The 5,515-nt window shown below is 40.7% G+C and overlaps 1 pseudogene; it reads right to left on the reverse strand.

Annotated features, from left to right (window-relative positions):
* Positions 1-4,700: 4,700 nt before the first annotated feature.
* On the reverse strand, positions 4,701-4,889 carry LOC148118803 (Nuclear RNase P; annotated as a pseudogene).
* Between the last annotated feature and the right edge of the window lie 626 nt (positions 4,890-5,515).

Genomic DNA, 5,515 nt, shown 5'->3' on the forward strand with positions numbered 1-5,515 from the left:
CGTTTATTTTATAAAATAAAATGGGGGAAGTTGTGTTCTAGCTGCCCTCACTCCCCCTGACCAACAGGGGAGCTTTCTTATGGTTTGTAATTGACAAGCCTGTTCCTCCACCTGAAAAAAAGCCTCCGTGTCTCAATTCCTCTTTTCCTGCCAGTCTCGGCATCTAGGCTGCACAGGGGCAGCAAGTTACAACCATTTGTTCTGTGTTATTTACCACTCAATTGAAATAACCCCCATTCTTCCAATCCAAAATCAACACTGAGTATCTGCAGGACTGACCATCCATCCTTCTTACCTCATTTGAAATCAGCCAAGCTTTTGCAACTACAAAAACAACAGCAACAACAACAAAACAAATTTCTACTAAACAGAGATGGCATAGATTCTCAAGTCAAACACATCAACAAGTCCAGGTCACATCCCAAAATCTTAAACAACTTGGAAGATAAGAGAGGATGCCCTACTCCAAATCCACCAGTCTTAGAAAAATGTTTTCCCATGAGAATTTCCTGAACTCTGTGATAAAAAAATATGTATCAGAATGTTCATAATTTACATTAAACAAGTAGTGAGAGGGGAGAGGATATTATCAAATGTATTGTATGAGCAATATTTTTCTAAATAAAATTTTATGAAAATTAAATTTCATTAAAGATCTCGAGTTTAAAACAGAGATGAACAAACAACTCAACGTACTCAAAGATGATAGTAATAAAATCCAGAACAATCTTCAAGAAAACAGAAACAAATGACTAAAAGAAATTGCAAAGTCTATGTAAATTTGAGAATTAATTAAGTGCTGACATAGAAATATTCAAGAAAACTCGAGCTGAAATAAAGAAGGCATTGAAAACCACAAAAAAGCAATTATGACACACAGGAGGAATGTCTCATTAATAGAATAGTTCAAGTAGAAGAGATAACATCAGGACTTGAAAATAAAAAAGTTGGATCACACAAACAAAATATTACAAATTATAAAAACATAGAAGTATAAAGGAAATGCAAGATACCGTGAAAGACCAAATCTTCAAATTATAGGCATAAATGAAAGAGTCAAATCCCTGGCCAATAACATAGACCAGATGATTGTAGAAGAAAATTCAAGATGATTATAGGAGACAACTTCTGCAAACTAAGAAAAGACACACACAACTAGAGAGTAGAACTTACCAGTAAAGAATGCTCTTAAAGTCTGTTTAATTTCATATCACTGAGATACATGACCCAAAAACAATTTGATTCTTTCATGTGAATGAATATAAAGAAAAATGTCTTTCAGAAAAACAGTAACATCAGTGATAACTTCTGAAGTTCTATGATGTTCATTTAAAGCAGATCATGCTCTCAACAAAAAGTACTGAGCAATCATAGTTTTTGAATGAACTGCCTCATCATTCATTTGTAGAAGTACTCAAATACTGTTTTATTGTTGTTTTAGTAAAATTGAAACTTTAAAAAAGTCTTTAAATTCTTAATAAAACTGCATATGGCAAGGTACATTTATAAAATAAATATAATAAATTATTGAAGTTATAGCATGATTTGATTTGTGGATGATATTAATTTCTCTACCATTTTATATAATTTCTTATTTTCTAGTGTAAATTGTATAATATATAAATACAGTAATAAACAATAGGTTCTTGTATAGCCATGCCAATAATTATATCTGCCACTATGTTTACAGTAAGGAAATGAGGAAGAATCTCTTATTTTAAATCTATATTTACAGTAAGGCTTTACAGCAGAATCTCTTAATTCATGAACACCTCAAATGTATGAGAGGCATCAAAATGCAGATGCACATATTTGTATCCCAGATTCCATTACTGAATCCCATTATTACTGTCCAGACATAAAGATAGTTTTACCAACCCATTCAGGATGTCACAATGGATAAAACAACAATGATTCTGTAGTATATCTCTTCTGGTATCTGCTGTTTAATCTTGCAGATTAGAACTAGCACATGCCACCTGGTGGTTTAGGTCCAGGTCTACAACACCATGCTAAAACAACTATGAACTCCAATACAATACAAAGTGAGCAATCTGACTTGCTTCAGCATAGTGCTTTAGTTTTTTTTTTAATTGGGTTAATTAGAGTTTTAGTGTCTAGTTTCTTGAGTTCTTTGTATGTTTTGGAGATCAGACCTTTGTCTGATGAGGGGTTGGTGAAGATATTCTCCCAATCAGTAGTTTGCCTTTTTGTCTTACTGACAGGGTCCTTTGCTTTACAGAAGCTTCTTAGTTTCAGGAGGTCCCATTTATTCATTGATTCTCTTATTGTCTGTGCTACTGGGGTTCTACCTAGGAAGTGGTCTCCTGCGTCCATGTCCTGTAGACTACTTCCCACTTTCTCTTCTATCAGGTTCAAAGTGGTCAGATTAATATTGAGGTCTTTAATCCATTTGGCCTTGAATTTTGTGCATGGTGATAGATATGGATCTATTTTCATTCTTCTACAGGTTGACATCCAGTTGTGCCAGCACCATTTGTTAAAGATGCTTTCTGTCTTCCATTTTATAATATTAGCTCCCTTGTCAAAAATCAGGTGTTCAGACGTTTGTGGATTAATATCTGGGTCTTCGATTTGATTCCATTGGTCAACATCTCTGTTTTTGTGCCAATACCAAGGAGTTTTAATTACTGTAGCTCTGTAATAGAGTTTGAAGTCAGAGATGGTAATGCCTCCGGAAGTACTTTTATCGTATAGGATTCTTTTGGCTATCCTGGGTTTCTTCTTTTGCCATATAAACTTGATTATTGTTCTCTCAAGTTCTGTGAAGAATTTTGTTGGGGTTTTGATGTGGATGGCATTGAATCTATAGATTGCTTTTGGTAGACTTGCCATTTTTACTATGTTGATCCTCCCAATCCAAGAACATGGGAGATTCTTCCATTTTCTGGTATCCCCTTCAATTTCTTTCTTCAAAATCTTAAAGTTCTTGTCAAATAGATATTTCACTTCCTTGGTTAGAGTTACCCCAAGATACTTTATGCTATTTGTGGCTATCGTGAAAGGTGATGTTTCTCTCATTTCCCTCTCTATATCTTTGTTCTTTGTATATAGGAGGGCAACTGAGTTTCTGTAGGCATTTTGTTAATCCATTCAAGCATATCAAATGTTACTATATTCACACTAGATAGCAAGCCAACAAAGAAATTTTTTATATTAAATATTTCTAAACATAATAAACTATTTGCTAATGTGTAACTGTGAAATAGACCTTCCACATAATCTTATTCTTTCTTGTGTACATGGAACACATCCATTTATACTTGAAAGAATTGTCTTTATCAGCAGGAATGAACGCCACCAAAAACGAGAATTCCTTCTCTGGTCACATCTTTATTTGGAGCATTCCCTTGATTGAGGAAAATTGGGGGAAGGGAAGATAGAGCAGGGACGAGAGAAAGCTTAGAGAGAGAGCGTTGGGCCCCGAGGCAGCTGCTTTTAAACGGTGGAGCGGCTTGAACGCTGTCCTGATTGGTTAATGCCATTCTGCTGGTCTGAGCATGTGCAAGCAAGGGTGCAGGCCAGGGTGCTCAGCCCCACGTGGCTACCTCCAAACTGCAGGACCACCTGTGCCTCCAGGTGGCTCCCAACATCTCCCTCTTCTCTTGTTAATAAGAGCAATAAGGCAAAACTATTTTCCAATCTGGTCCCCACCTCACTTGGGCTAGCAGGTAGCACACCAATCAAAGACATACAGCACTTCCACCTAGACGCAGCATGCCAAGAATATCTCTGCTCCCACCCATTCCTAAGGAAGGAAAAGGCAAAGTAGAGTCAGTCAGAAAATTGTTAAGAGATAAGAGGTTGCACAGGGTGCTGCTCAAGTCGATGGTGTGAAACAGCTGCTCTTGACACTGCCCAGAAGGTCATCTCTGCTGTCTCCGCATGAATCTTCCACAGCAGGACACTCAGCATCCACTGGATCATCTTCTTTATCTCTCTGGTCGGTCTCGCTGGCATCCAGATGTATGTCAGCATTCCTAGAAAAACATAAACAAAACTCTCCTCCCAAATTAACATTTAAGAGTACTAAAAACTCTCAGTGTAAAAATTCAGCACAATCAGTACTGGAAGTAGGCTGGTTTTGAACTTAGAGATCTGCAGGTCTCTGCTTCAAAAAGCAAATCTTGTTTGCCTGTACCAGCAAAATTTTGAATTAAAAATTAAGTGTATAGAATGCAAGAGAAATCCTTTCTCTGGGGGAAGCTAGTCCCCCTCTTTGTCTAATAACCAAAACAGTTGTCACTGGGAATTGAACTCAGGACCTTTGGAAGAGCAGTCAGTGCTCTTAACCTCTGAGCCATCTCTCCAGCTCCTCTATTCAGATGAAAAACCTCTAGGTAGCATTGTTTTATTCCACCCGTTGCCAGAGGCAATAGGTAATGGTAACCAGGTTGACACGCCTTTATTATGATAATCACGACCAGTTTTTTTGAGGGAGAATGGGCGTAGACCATCGATCATCTCACTACTTCCTGCTGACAAAGGGGCGATGTTTGGGGGATAAATGTTTTTATCTGACTGAATTTTTGGCGACAAATGTTTTTATCTGACTAAATTTTTAGCGACCTTGGCTGAGGGCGGCGGCAGCTGCCATAGCTCCGCCTCTGAAGCCCATTATGGCGCGCTCCGCATGGCCCAAAGGCATGGCTCCGCCCCGGGCCGTGCGCGGGCTCTCCGTTTCACCTCAGGCAATGAACTCGCACCACCGGCTGTGAGTCTTTTTCAAGCTCCGGCGAGGGGGGGGCATCCGCCCACCCGTGAAGGGGCTTCTCCTGCCCGGTCTGCCTGCGCGCGGAGTCCCGTTCTCTGGGAACTCATCTCCGCCCGCCCATGTTGCTATGGAAACACAGTTTTTCCGCAGAGCCGATTCAGCTCCTCTCTGCCTTCTATGGTGCCGCTGCTCACCACGCAGCTTCCGCCTCAGTCAGGCGAGTCCGCTCAGGTGCTGAAAAAGTCCTCCAAAAACCATAGCCCCGCCAGAAGGCCGGGACATATAGCCTCTGATGTCACACGGACTTTAGCCCGCCCGTCGCCATGGCGACCTGGCTTTTCGTAGACCTCCAGCAAACTCCCCGCCAGCAACTGGTTAGCATGGCCATGCCTCCCAAACGAGCTAGCACTCTCCAGTGCAATTTTGCGTCTCCCTCCTGAGTAGCTGGGATAACAAGTGTGCACCACCGTGCCTGGCCCACTTCCGTGTTTCTAATCAGGCATTACCGCTCAAAGGCGGGCCGGCTGCCGCCAGCACTCTCAGCACGATCAAGCAGCTTGTCTTTCTCAGTCAAAAATTAAAGTTTTTTGTACGTGAGAGCCAGAGACTGAGCTCTCTTATCAAAATTAGGCGAAAATCACCTCCAAAAGCTCTGTGGCTCTTTAAGAATAGGGAAGGCAGTCTTAGAACACGATCAACTCGCCTCCCTACGAGACTGTTGCCTCCGAGTCTCTTATCAGCGAGTACGTAGGTGGACGGAGAGGGAGCGGAAGCCGCGGT

This window comes from Myodes glareolus, chromosome 20 (genome assembly GCF_982192425.1).
Source record: "Myodes glareolus chromosome 20, mMyoGla1.1, whole genome shotgun sequence".
Lineage (NCBI taxonomy): Eukaryota > Metazoa > Chordata > Mammalia > Rodentia > Cricetidae > Myodes > Myodes glareolus.